Genomic DNA, 14259 nt, shown 5'->3' on the forward strand with positions numbered 1-14259 from the left:
AGGGCGGTTTGCATTGTCACGTGCCTGGCGGCCGCCAATACACATCGCTAACACGCCGGAAAGGAAGCCGGCCGGGTCACGACGTGGGGCAAGCGCCCGCGTCGTGACCCGGCCGGCTTCCTTTCTGGTGGGCTAGCGTTGGTTATTGGCGGCCGCCAGGCACGTGACAATGCAAATCACCCTTCTCGTCGCCGCGGCAAAATTTAGACAAACTAAACTAAAATTTAGACAAACTTAAAGAAGCTGGCTGGATGAGCTCAAACTGAAACTTGCTGAGCAAAAGATTGTGCTGGCAGAGAAATCAGCGGCTTGTGAAGCCTTATTACAGGAGATTGCAACCAACACAGCAATTGGCAAGTGTTTCTTACAGTCATAATTATATAGTCAATATAGGGCGGCACAGAGTTAAATTTTTTAACTTTTTTAATGGTGGTGTGCCTCGTGATTTTTTTCATGGAACAAGTGTGCCTTGGCCCAAAAAAGGTTGAGAAACACTGCTTTATTTGGCGTAAGTTGTTTATTTTAAAGTTATTGTGACTCTTTATATAGGATCTGATTGTTACTATTCATGTTTGATGTTTTATTATTATTATTGTGTGTGCTGGAAGCTGCCCAGAGTGGCTGGGGCATTAATAATAATAATAATAATAATAATAATAATAATAATAATAATTCAGGTAATGTTGGACCACAACTCCCAGCAGCCCCAGCTAGCATGACCAGTGATAATGGGAGTCTTAGTCCTAGGATGGCCATGATCAGGCATCCCCAAACTTTGGCCCCCCAGATGTTTTGGACTACAATTCCCATCTTCCCCAACCACTGGTTCTGTTAGCTAGGGATCATGGGAGTTGTAGGCCCAAACATCTGGAGGGCCGCAGTTTGGGGATGTCTGGCCATGATCCTACTTTCAAGGTGGGCGTTTACACATCTTCCCGTTAGTCATACCTTTCAATGCATTTCCCCATCACTTTCCAAACCAACATATTATTAATTATTATTATTATTATTACACACAGTATACAGGGGTGGATTTAGTATAGTGGGATTGGTTCATTTGCACTGTGCATGGAGCCTCAGGGGCAGCACAACTATGAAGTAGAACAGAAGGCGAGAGGCATGGAGACACATTTTGGTGTCGCACAGGGCATCACTGAGATTTGAGACTCCAAGAGCTGCCTCTGCAGTACACTGTATAGCAGGCATCCCCAAACTTCAGCCCTCCAGATGTTTTGGACTACAATTCCCATCTTCCCCAACCACTGGTCCTGTTGGCTAGGGATCATGGGAGTTGTAGGCCAAAACATCTGGAGGGCCGCAGTTTGGGGGTGCCTGCTGTATAGATTCAAGGGGATCTGTTGAGTTAAGGCAGCAGGGTGCATCCATCTACAAACCTGGCAGGTTCATTGAGCTCATTGTTAACTTGCACCAGATTCAAATGCTGCTCCTTTTTCAGTTAGCATAAGAATCTTGGTGCTTCCCTGCAGAATGCATTTCTTTCACTTCCTTTTTAAACCAATTCCCTTAATAATCAACATTTTTGAAAACCATCTAAATTAATAGAGTTGCTAAAAGCCACTCCAGCACATGGAGCAAAACACAACAAGAGACATTAGTTTGGCGGAAATGTAATAATGCAATCACACACAAATTACAGCGTGGCTAGAAATTATAAACCGCAGCTGGTTTCAATTTGTTGTTTTGACCTTTAACTGAAAAATGAATTTTAATTGGCAATTGGCTTCAACAATATGTTTGGTTTCCAAAGCAATATCGGAACGCAATGGTTAAGTGGTTTAAATAATTGAGGTTCAGCCTAGTCTAATCTTTCGAGGTTCAGTTTAGACTTTGAGCAGGGGGCGAAACCCTTTTTCCTGCGGTCTTTCCAACGAGAGGCACTCTCAAAACAAGGTAAACAGTGTGGCATTTAGGTTCTTGGGTGTCACGGTCCGGTTTACGGGCAGTCGAAGTCCAGGCTGAGGACGCCGGGACCGGGGGCAAGACGGCGGGGTGGGAGCAGGAACGGGAGTCTGGAAGCCAGGAGTCCGGAAACCAAGGGTCCGAGGATCAGGAAACAAGGAGTCAAGAAGCCAAGAGTCCAAGGGTCAGGAACCAGGAGTCAAGGAGCCAACGGTCCGAGGATCAGGAAGCAAGGACTCAAGAAGCCAAACACAACGAGGCAGGAAGCGTGTTGCTGTGGCAAAGAGCCAAAGGGAAATGCTGACCTTATATCCCTTCCCAGCTCTTGCCACTAGGTGCTGTGAGTTACCAATCGGCCTTGTCTGTGCGGCCACGCCTTGCCTCTTCAGAACAAACTTAGGAAAGACCTAGTCCTGCGAAGCCCTACTGGTCACAGGGCCTGGCTCCTGCACGCACTCCTGACATTAGGTATAAGAGAAGGGACTGGATCGGCATCTAGTGGAAGAAGGGCCAGAGCATGGTTTGGGTGCAATGGTTGGCCAACAATATGAGAAAAGTCAAAAATGCTTTGCCGAAACCCAGTGAGCTTGCCACGCTCCCACCATAAATGTACGCAGCCAAAAAAATGTTAGGCTACACCAGGTTTTCCCAAATTTGGGTCTCCAGCGGTTTCTGGACTACAATTTCCATCACCCCGACCACTGGTCCTGCTAGTTAGGGATGATGGGAGTTGCGGTCCAACAACAGCTGGAAATCTAGGTTTGGGAAAACCTGGGCTACACCGTTCATACACCAATTCCCGTCTTCCATCTTCCACCCCGCATGAAGCAGGTCAACTGAAGCAGGCTTACTTCACCCTGCTGCATGGCAGAGATGCTGCTCCTGCCATGTTTTGGGGCTTTTCCTCATGTTCAAACTCGTATGTGGAGTCATCCTGGCAAAAGAAGAAAGAACCACACAGCAAAACAAGCAGGCAGCAGCAAGGAAAATGGCCATTTGTCTTCTCCTCCCCTCCCTTCTCCTCTTCCTACGGAGTGAAATGCTTCCCGAGTGACACAGTTGGAAGTGCGGACCAGGGTGTTTTGCACCACAGCTGTTCCTTTGACTTTTTATCTTGCATTGTGATTTCTTTTTCCTCCTTTCCAAAGGCCTCACTACAAAGAAGTCTATGTAAACTAATGAGAAAAATATTACATCCCCCATCGTCGGGGAAGAGTGACAAACCGATCCCATTATTTTTCTTGCGGACTCCAGTCTCCCACTCCCAGCGCACGCTTTCTCTGCATTCGTGAGCAAAATGGAATGATTTTATTACCCGTGTTCCGCATGAGTTCCAGGATCTCATCAGTTTCCGAAATGCTATCACACGGCCTTCTCGGGAACATAGATTAACCTGCCTTGTGCTTCGAGGGGGGGGGGATAATGAATACATTTTCCCCCCTTGGCAAACACAGAGTTTTAAGGCCATTTGGTAAAAGACCTGTAGTACGGTATTTATAAAATGTGAGTGCTTGTTGGCTTTAGACAAAGCCTAGCCAGCTCAGGGTCTGAAGGCCATTCCATGGATTATTTCAGGGAGAGGCCAACGTGGTGCTTTTGATAAGTTGCAGGTGATAATTCCCATCAGCCACAGCAGAGCGAATTGTCAGGGATGCTGAGACTTGTAGTTCATAAGGATGGGAGAGTTATAGTCCATAAGGCCTTGAGGGCACCAGGTTAATTCCTACGGCTGTGAATACCCCACCTGTTTTGTTTTTTTGTTTTCCCAAATATGTTTATTGATTTTATGAAATTGAGAAAAAACAAACAAAGATATAAAAACATTTAAAACACTAAAATACAAAAATACAAAAAATCACAAAAAACACAAGAATGCAAAATACAAAAAGAAAAACAACCATATTTATCAACGATATGTTTTTCTTCAAGTAATTTTTATCCATTTTCCAAATACAAAATCACAAAAAACAACAAAAACTCAAAAGAAAACAAAAAGAAAAACGAAAATAAAACATAAAAAAGAAAAAAACATCTCAAATCTTGTATTATTAACTTAACATTGTTGACTTCCTCAATTCCTCAATACCCCCCTCACTGGGTCAGATTTTTGGTGAAATTCGGACCCGCGGGACAGGGATGAATTAAAAAAAAAATGTTTTTCCGCAGGTTAAGTTGGATAACTTCAGATTTTTAATGATTTTTTTTATAAAAAAATGTTTTTTTCCGGAGGTGAAGTTGTCGAGGCCTTATATATGGGGAATGATTTAAAAAAACCTTCTGTTTCCACCGCCAAACACATCAGGGGAGGATTTGCAACAGTTTGGCACCATTTGTGACTGAATTGCATAACGTCAGATATTTGGTCAGGGATTTTTTCAAAAAAAGTTTTTACGCAGGGTAAGTTGTTGAGGCCTGATTTTTTTCCTATCATAAAAACCCTTCTGTTTCCACCGCCAAACGTATCAGGGGAGAATTTGCAACAGTGTGGCACCATTCCTGACTGAATTGGATAACATCCCTTTTTGTGTGAATTTTTTAATCATGTCCCATATATCAGCATATATTCACCCCCTGCTCAAGGTCTAAACCATTATTTCTCAAACTTGGGTCTCCAGCTGTTTTGAGACTACAATTCCCACTAGTCCTGCTAGCTAGGGATGGATGATGGGAGTTGTAGTCCACAAATAGCTGGAGGAGACCCAAGCTTGGGAAACATTGGTCTAAATTAAGAGAACTCCTGGTGAGTTTCGGCACCTCTTTTTCTAGAAAGATAGCAGTGCTCGAGCCTACATATACCTTCCTCTTTTGTGTCATTTTGACTTCATAAGCAGCGACACTCACATCTGAACGTGAGAAACAGAGAGAATGCTATATTGCTTTACAGCTTTATTGCCTCCCTCCCAGGCGGTTTACAAATGCTGATATACTTATCAACGAAAAAAGGATTAATGCAGCATAATAGGAAAGCATGACAGAAAAATATTTAAAACAACAACAACAGATAAACTCATTGGTCCCAACAAAACCCAGGTGATTTAAAAAAAAAACTGAAAAATAAGGGTCTGCACCAGATGAGCTTTGCTGGGTATTATGAAAGATGGAGACAAACTACTCCTTCACTTTCTCTGTGCCATGCAGAATATTATACATCTCTACATTTTAAGAGTGGAAGTGATGATATTCCAGCTGAACTGTTTAAAATTTTAAAAGATGATGCTGTTAAGGTGCTACACCCAATATGCCAGCAAGTTTGGAAAACTCAGCAATGGCCAGAGGATTGGAGAAGATCAGTCTACATCCCAATTCCAAAGAAGGGCAGTGCCAAAGAATGCTCCAACTACCGCACAATTGCGCTCATTTCACACGCTAGCAAGGTTATGCTTAAAATTCTACAAGGCAGGCTTAGGCAGTATGTGGACCGAGAACTCCCAGAAGTGCAAGCTGGATTTCGAAAGGGCAGAGGAACCAGAGACCAAATAGCAAACATGCGCTGGATTATGGAGAAAGCTAGAGAGTTCCAGAAAAACGTCTACTTCTGCTTCATTGACTATGCAAAAGCCTTTGACTGTGTCGACCACAGCAAACTATGGCAAGTTCTTAAAGAAATGGGAGTGCCTGATCACCTCATCTGTCTCCTGAGAAATCTCTATGTGGGACAAGAAGCTACAGTTAGAACTGGATATGGAACAACTGATTGGTTCAAAATTGGGAAAGGAGTACGACAAGGTTGTATATTGTCTCCCTGCTTATTTAACTTATATGCAGAATTCATCATGCGAAAGGCTGGACTAGATGAATCCCAAGCCGGAATTAAGATTGCTGGAAGAAATATCAACAACCTCAGATATGCAGATGACACAACCTTGATGGCAGAAAGCGAGGAGGAATTAAAGAACCTTTTAATGAGGGTGAAAGAGGAGAGCGCAAAATATGGTCTGAAGCTCAACATCAAAAAAACCAAGATCATGGCCACTGGTCCCATCACCTCCTGGCAAATAGAAGGGGAAGAAATGGAGGCAGTGAGAGATTTTACTTTCTTGGGCTCCTTGATTACTGCAGATGGTGACAGCAGTCACGAAATTAAAAGACGACTGCTTCTTGGGAGAAAAGCAATGACAAACCTAGACAGCATCTTAAAAAGCAGAGACATCACCTTGCCGACAAAGGTCCGTATAGTTAAAGCTATGGTTTTCCCAGTAGTGATGTATGGAAGTGAGAGCTGGACCATAAAGAAGGCTGATCGCCGAAGAATTGATGCTTTTGAATTATGGTGCTGGAGGAGACTCTTGAGAGTCCCATGGACTGCTAGAAGATCAAACCTATCCATTCTTAAGGAAATCAGCCCTGAGTGCTCCCTGGAAGGACAGATCGTGAAGCTGAGGCTCCAATACTTTGGCCGCCTCATGAGAAGAGAAGAATCCTTGGAAAAGACCCTGATGTTGGGAAAGATGGAGGGCACTAGGAGAAGGGGACGTCAGAGGACAAGATGGTTGGACAGTGTTCTCGAAGCTACGAACATGAGTTTGACCAAACTGCGGGAGGCAGTGCAAGACAGGAGTGCCTGGCGTGCTCTGGTCCATGGGGTCACGAAGAGTCGGACACGACTAAACGACTAAACAACAACAACATTTTAAGAACTTCAAAACTGAGGACTAGTGCTTGATTTTATGTTTTCCTCCTCTCTCCCAATCAATTTTTGTTTTCTGTTGTATCTTTTATATTGTAACCCTGAGGGCAAGGACTATCTTATTACTGGAGGCTCTGGCCAAACATCAGGAAGTTTGACGGTGGAACAGATTCTCTTTCTATGGAGGTTTTTAAGCAGAGATTGGATGGCCACCTGTCCTCTCATGCATGACTTAGTTGAGATTCCTGCATTGCAGGGGGTTGGACTAGATCACCCTCAGGGTCAACTCTACAATTCTATGATTCCATGATTCTGTGATTCTATGATTGGTAAGAGTCTTTTTTTAGTTGAAGAGTGGAATAAAAATGCTTCATATCAACCGAGAAAAAAATGTTTTGAACTAAGAATATGGCCCAAGAAATAAAAAACACCAGAACTGTCTAATTCCCTCTGCTGCTGCCCTTTCTGAAACGATCATACATAATTTCATGTCCTGTCATCACAATAGCATATTTCCTGTGTCATTGCAAAACCGTGAATCCCACCTCCTTGCCAAAATGCTTATCTTTCCCCCCTTCATTCCTCAATAAACCATGATAGAAACTAAGCCAAACATACCCCACTGTTTTGCTACTTGGGCCAGGAACGGCAGGGACCAAGGAAAGAATTGGCAAGTTTAATTAAAAACTTAGCAATGTGGTTTAGAGTGAGCCATAACAGTGCAGATAGCACTGCAATAACCCTTTCCCATATTAAATATGGCTTCAATATTGTTCAACAGAGAGTAGGGCATTAGCACAAGTAATCATCCCTGCCCAGTCAGGGTTAAGGGGAATTTTGCTACAGCTAGAAAGGCTGTTTATATAATATTTCTTATATTTAACTTAATACCATTTCAACACCACCCTTTGGTCCAACGTACAAAACAGAATTAAAATCGTAGGGGGGGGGTTAAAAAATCAAATCACACTGAAAGACAACAATTAAAATCAGCAGCTATGATTGTATACCTACACACAAACACAAATACACATAGCAGCTAAGTCCCCCCCCCCAAAAAAAAAGGTCCTCCCCTGATGTCAAAATGAGAGCACAAAGGAATTTCTACCCGAACAGAAAGGACAATTGGAAAATGAGAATGTGGGATCAAGCTTAAAGGCACATACAGTCGTACCTTGGCTCCCGAATGCCTTGGGAGTGGAACGTTCCGACTCCTGAATGATCGAAAACCGGAAGTGAGTGTTCCGGTTTTTGAACATCTTTTCGGAAGCCAAACATCCGATGGGGCTTCCATGGCTTCCGATTGGCTGCAGGAACTTCCTGCAGCCAATCCGAAGCCACAATTTGGAAGTTGAACATTTTGGAAGTTGAACGGACTTCTGGAACGGATTCTGTTTGACTTCCAAGGTACGAATGTACACTTGAGCTTAAGTGGTTTCTGAACAGCAGTTACAAAATATACTTAGGGTGCAGTAAGTGAACAGAACAGAACAATGTACAATGCTTTGTGTACAATGGCATTTCAAACATGATCCTTCCATTACAGACTTTTAGTACCTTGTCCTTAAGGATTTGGCTAAGTTCATGAAGATTTCAGAAGGTTTTGCTGATTTTCACAGCCTTTTTTAAAGGATAATCGTGGCAAAGGCAAAGTTAGAAGCTTTTTAGCCGTCTTGCTGATCCTCGAGCTCAGGCTTCCTCAACCTCGGCCCTCCAGATGTTTACAACTCCCATGATCCCTAGCTAGCAGGAACATGGTCAGGGATGATGGGAATTGTAGTCTCAAAACATCTGGAGGGCAGAGGTTGAGGAAACCTGCTCAAGCCCATATTTGCTTTCAATGTGGCAAAATTAGGGCAGAGGTGGGGAAATTTTGGCCTTCTAGATGTTGCTGAATTACAGCTTCAATTAGCCTGAGCAAGTATGGCCAATGGCCACAGTTGATGGAAGATCTAGCTCAGCAACAACTGGGGGGCTAAAGGTTCCCCAAACCTGTGTTAGGGGGACACTTGCAGAGAACTGGCAGGTTTGTGGGAAGCCCCTCAAAACCCTTCCCTCACCCGGGTTCTCCACGGCAAGTCCTCCCCACAGCTGCTTTTCCTACCAACCCAGGGAACTCATTTGGAAACTAAAGTTTGACAAAGCCATAATTTGGTTTGCTACCGCCTTGCAGACAATTACATGGTTTTAACAAGGAAAAACCTCAGTAAATATTATGCCATAGAACCAGCGAGATGTGTTACTGAGCAGCTTGCTTCGGCTAGAACTCTGCACATTCCCTGGAATTATGTAGCTATTTTGGCTGCGATCTGAGCAATTAGTGTGGTGCCACTGCGAAGCAACAGAGGAAGCAGCATTTGTCTAAGCTGGAAAATCTCCTTTAGCAGCTAGGTGTGGGATTGCATAGCAACATCAGTTGAAATATATTACACCCTGGAACTCTGCCATATTTAATGGAAATATTTACCTCTCTTGGAGTATGGATTAACTCTGGCAAGAACAAGAGGCTTCCTTCCAGCAAGCATCTTCCACTAGCAATCAGATGGAGTCTATATTTCCATTTCCTGGGGTAACATCACCAGTTTTCTTCAATGTGGGGAACTTTGGCCACTTGGATCAGTGTCCTAATTGGCTAAGGAACCATCCATGGCCATTCAGTTGCTCTGTGTTGTTATGCTTGCTGACAGTTTACCTGTGTCCATAGGCCAATGTCTCTTTCAGCCATATCGCCAACATTATTATCTATTGTCTTAGTTCTAATGCCCGTCAGGAAGCTTCTATCCTATAAATGAGCATCTCAGGGATCCCCCCCCAAATGCTCACTTTATGCTTTTAATGCTTGCTAGGCTGCTCCACATTTTCCTTCAAGCCTGCTTTACTCCGTAGATGACTCTCTTTAACTTAGCTAGATCCCTTCTCCTTGCCTCTCAGGTACGATTGTTATTTTCTTCCAATTAGTCGGGGCCCTTGCAGAAATTACAAGCCAGGAAAGCTCTTTGGCTTTCTGAACCACGTTAAAAAGGGCTTGAAGGAACCTAGAGCAGGAATCTGGTTATGGCTCAAGGCCAACCTATTTCTGGTCACTTCATCCTGGCCCGAGTCTGTATATTTCTTTCTGAAATCAGAGGCAGCTTGGGCTGACTCTCTCTGCTGGAAGAACCAGTCACCCGAATTGCTGGCAAGAATCTATATATAGCTTCAACCTTGCACCCACAGATCATGTTGAAATTTTGGGAAAGGCTTCTTTATGCACTCCCTTCCTGGTAACCATTAGCATCTTGCTTCTCTCTCCTACACTTACTCATCTCATTCTCAAATTGTTGCTGTCTTTCAATCCTTGCATTATCCAAAGCAACATCTGCATTCAAGGATTGAGCGTTGGTTCTACAGAATCCATCTCACTGCATGTGCGGCAATTCTCCATCCTCTGATTGTTTCTATCACTACATTAGTAACTGTTCCAAGTATAAGTATATGGGTCACACACCTGGTTTTGGGTAGCCTGTGCATTAGCTTGTAACAACAAGCTATCTCTCTGTTTTATGCTGCTGTACTGGCACTTCAAGCTTCAAGGCCGATTTACGCAAAATGACAGACAATGAGTAACTAAATGTTTTATTTACATTTATCTCGACATTTGTTGATTCTCGCCAAATCCTTCAAGTAATCAAGACAGTATTGGTAATTCTAAATTAATACTAACATAGTGCAATAGCCACTGTGGCGTGAAACTGTCTCCAAACTCAAGATCCCCAAACATGATGTAATATATGGGTTCATGTTTTTGTGTGTACGGAAAAACATTAAATCAGTTAACAAAGGTTTCCTAATCACGAACACTAAAATTCTACTCTGCAGGTCTTTTAGACTGGCAATTACAGGAATGCCCTTTAAAAAGTATCTCATCAATCATTTTTGCAGTGCTTTGTAACTGCCAGATGACCTTCTTGGGAGGTAGAACACAATTTAGAATGACTTTAGCTTTTACACTTGTCTCGTGACAATAGAAAGGAAAATAACCCTGTGTTCTAGCAGTACACAGAAGCAACTACTATAACAATGCGCTATCCAAATGAAAACACAGCCAGATTTTTTCAAAAGGCTGGAATGTACACGTGTGCATCTACTAACAAAATAATTACGCTGCAAGGAGACACCTCTATAATGCTCAGGGGGGAAATGGATTTTAAAAGTCTCTTAAACGAAGCTGCACTGAAAAAGCCAAATCACAAAGCAGGGGTTCAGATTCTGTTCCAAATAGGATGGGTGGGTTGGAGAACCTTAAACGGCAATGCTGGGATCTCAGTTTAGCTTTGCTGTTTTTTTCATAACAAAAAAAAATCCCTTCCATTTGTGTCTTGCTGACAAATGGGTGTGCGTGAGTAGTTCAGAGAATGCAAGAAGCTTGCAGTAACTGGGCGTTTGCTGCCTTTCTGCAGCAGTCCATGCAATGCAAGGTACTGTGTTATCTCTGCGTCTGGCAGATAGTGTATTCTGTGCATATCATGGTGGAGGGACTTTGTGGAAGCATCCCTCAATTCCCTATGCTTGGACTGGCTCCATTCATGCCCAGCTGACATGAGAGTGGGAATTGGCAGCACTTCCAAGGACACTGGGGTGTGGTTGGTACGGTTGCTTGTTGTGTGCTTTAGAGTACGTCTGTTTTCTCCTCACTTTCTGCGCTAGAAATGCATAGTATCCCAACATATGCCCCCCTCCAGACCGTCATCATATCGTGCATTCATGATGACTTGCGGGCATGATGTTATCAGGGAAATTATCCGCAATTCCACTGTCGATACTGTTTGAGAACTGCTTCATTTGCAATTAGTGCATATCCTGTAGCTCCCTGCTACGATCCTGTAACGTTTATGCTACAAATGTTCTGGGGCGGAGGGGTTGTCCCACTTTTGTTGCATTACAGTGCAACAAGTGTCCCTCCAGGCAGTAATAATGTGGTAACAGGGAAGCATCGCAGAAAATGATGCTTATACAGTAAATTCACTATTAATGATGCACCTATTATTGCATCAATGGCATGTTGCAGAACACAGCCACACACAAAAAACACCTGCAGCACATTGATGATGGCTGTTGGCTTGCTGTCCCCATAGGACTACCAAAGCCAGGTTAATAATTTGATTGCTACAATTATATGCTCACGTATCTCTGATGTTGGGGGAGGATCTCCCTTAGGATGGAAGCCAAATTGTCCCATAAAGCGTCGCCCTAAGAGACAGCTTAACAACACACCAGAGGCCTACGGCTTATTCACATTTGCGAATTAAACTTTGAAGATGGTTGTCAGGAGTATTTCCACATCAACAACACACAAGATAAATATGCTGGTGGTTCGTCTGCATTTTAAGGAAGTCTCCTGAATCAGCTGCCTACTTTGGCTGTGGAAATGCAGTGCTCTCTAGTGGAAAGTTATGCTGTTGACATTCTGCTCGAAAAATACCTCTTAAACTCGTAAGCAAGGTTGCCAGCTCTCACAAGTACTACCCAACTGGATCGCTGAGAAGCAGATTCAAGTTCACCAAAGCTTATTCCACAGTAGGTTTGTTAGCTTTTTAAGGTGTCCCGAGCCTTTTTGTGAAAGACTGTTGCAATCCCAAAGAGCAGGATGTTTCAGATCAGTCCTAACCATGGTTTAGCACAATGTGAACAAACATAGAGAAGCCTTGAGATAATGTGCTTTCTCCCTCTATCCTGGGTTTGAGACAAACTTTGATGCGCCATTTCATCCTATTAAGTGCAAATCCTTGTTCTGAGGCTCAGACTAAATGCCAAACTCTAATATGTCTCAAACCAGGATGAGAGACAGGTATGCAAAGAAAAGGAGGAGTGCATCATTCCAAGGCTCCTCTTCATTTGTCCACATAAACCATGGATTGCCATTATGTTTGAGCCACCTTGCAGCCTGTGGGACCCTGGGCCAATGAAGAGCACTCCACTGTGATTTGGAAATACAACTAACTGCCAATGGAAAACAATTGTGCCTCTATCTTCACCATTAAAAGTACCTGCAAATGGAAGCAGCACAAACCACATTTTCTTGCTCCTCTGTGATTTATTTGCATGTAAGATTCCCATATTAACAAAGTGAGCATAGTGTCTTCAGTTGTTATTTATTTGCTGTATTGTAGTAACAGTACTATTCGTTTTTAAGATATCAAACACTGGTAGGTGTCATGCAAGAATTAAAAAGCAAACAAACCTAGGCCCTATCTATAGGTTTAGGTTCTGAAGGGAGACTGAGCACATGAGGAGGCGGTGATGAAATCTCAAATCTTTATAAAGATAACTATATACCAACATGGAAGGAAATGAAATCTAGTTTGGAAATGTGGAATAAACTGAATCTATCATGGTGTGGCAGAATGGCGGCCATAAAGGTGTCAATCTTGCCAAAACTACTTTTTTTGTTTCAAACAATCCCTATTATCACAGGCACAATACAATTTAAGGAATGGCAAAGGATAATCTCAAGGTTCGTATGGCAGGGTAGGAAGCCCAGGGTAAAAGTTAAAATATTAACGGACAAAAAAGAAAGGGGCGGCCTCTCCCTACCGGACCTTGGCCTGTATTATGAATCTGCTTGTATTCTATGGCTAATGGACTGGATAAAACTAGAGAATGTAGAATTACTAGATCTAGAAGGCTTCCAAAATCGATTTGGTTGGCACGCATACCTGTGGTGCGACAAGGCACAAGTTCATAGAGGTTTTTCACAACATACCATAAAGAAACCATTGCTGGAAGTCTGGCTGAGGTATAGGGAGTGGTTTGAAAGGAAGACTCCAGGATGGTTATCACCGCAAGAGGCCCTATCAGTGAAGAAGCTTAATATGGAGAGGACTTGGTTGAGGTACAGGGATATAATAACAGTAGACGATAATACTTTTAAGATGAGGACATACGAAGAGTTAAAAGATAAGGTACAAGGATGGTGGGAATACCAACAGATCTATAGCTCATTTGTAAAGGATAGAAGAGTAAAAGGGTTTGAGCAATCAAAGACAATACTGGAGGAAATAGCAATGGATAATAATACGAAAAAGCTATCAAAAATTTACGAATTTTTACTTGAGTGGAAGACCAAGGATGAACAAACCAAATCCGTTATGATTAAATGGGCTATAGACTTAGGACACAACATCGACTACGTAGAATGGCAGAAATTATGGAACGTGAGAATGAAATTCACAGCCTGTACATCATTGAAAGAAAATCAATATAATGATGAAATTGTTTAAATTGTTTAAGACCGGGGATAAAAAATGCTGGAATGTGGAACCCAAGAGGGCGATTTCATCCATATGTGGTGGAAATGCCAAAAGGTAAAGAACTATTGGGAGAACATATATAATGAAATAAAAAAGATCTTAAGATATACAATAAAGAAAAAGCCAGAGGCCTTCCTCTTAGGAATGGTGGGAGAAGATGTAGAGAAAAATGATATAAAACTATTCCTCTATGCAACAACTGGAGCAAGAATGATCTTAGCCCAGGTATGGAAGCAGGATAAAATCCCAACAATAGAGGATTGGCGCAAAAAGATGGTGGAATACATGGAAGTAGCTAGACTAACTTCAAAAATAAGACATCAAGATAACGAAACGTATGAAAGACAATGGGGAAATTTTTTGAAATATATGGATAGGATATTAACATCATAAGGAGCTCAGCAAAATGAACACAATCTCATA

Source organism: Zootoca vivipara, chromosome 14 (assembly GCF_963506605.1).
Source record: "Zootoca vivipara chromosome 14, rZooViv1.1, whole genome shotgun sequence".
Classification (NCBI taxonomy): Eukaryota; Metazoa; Chordata; class Lepidosauria; order Squamata; family Lacertidae; genus Zootoca; species Zootoca vivipara.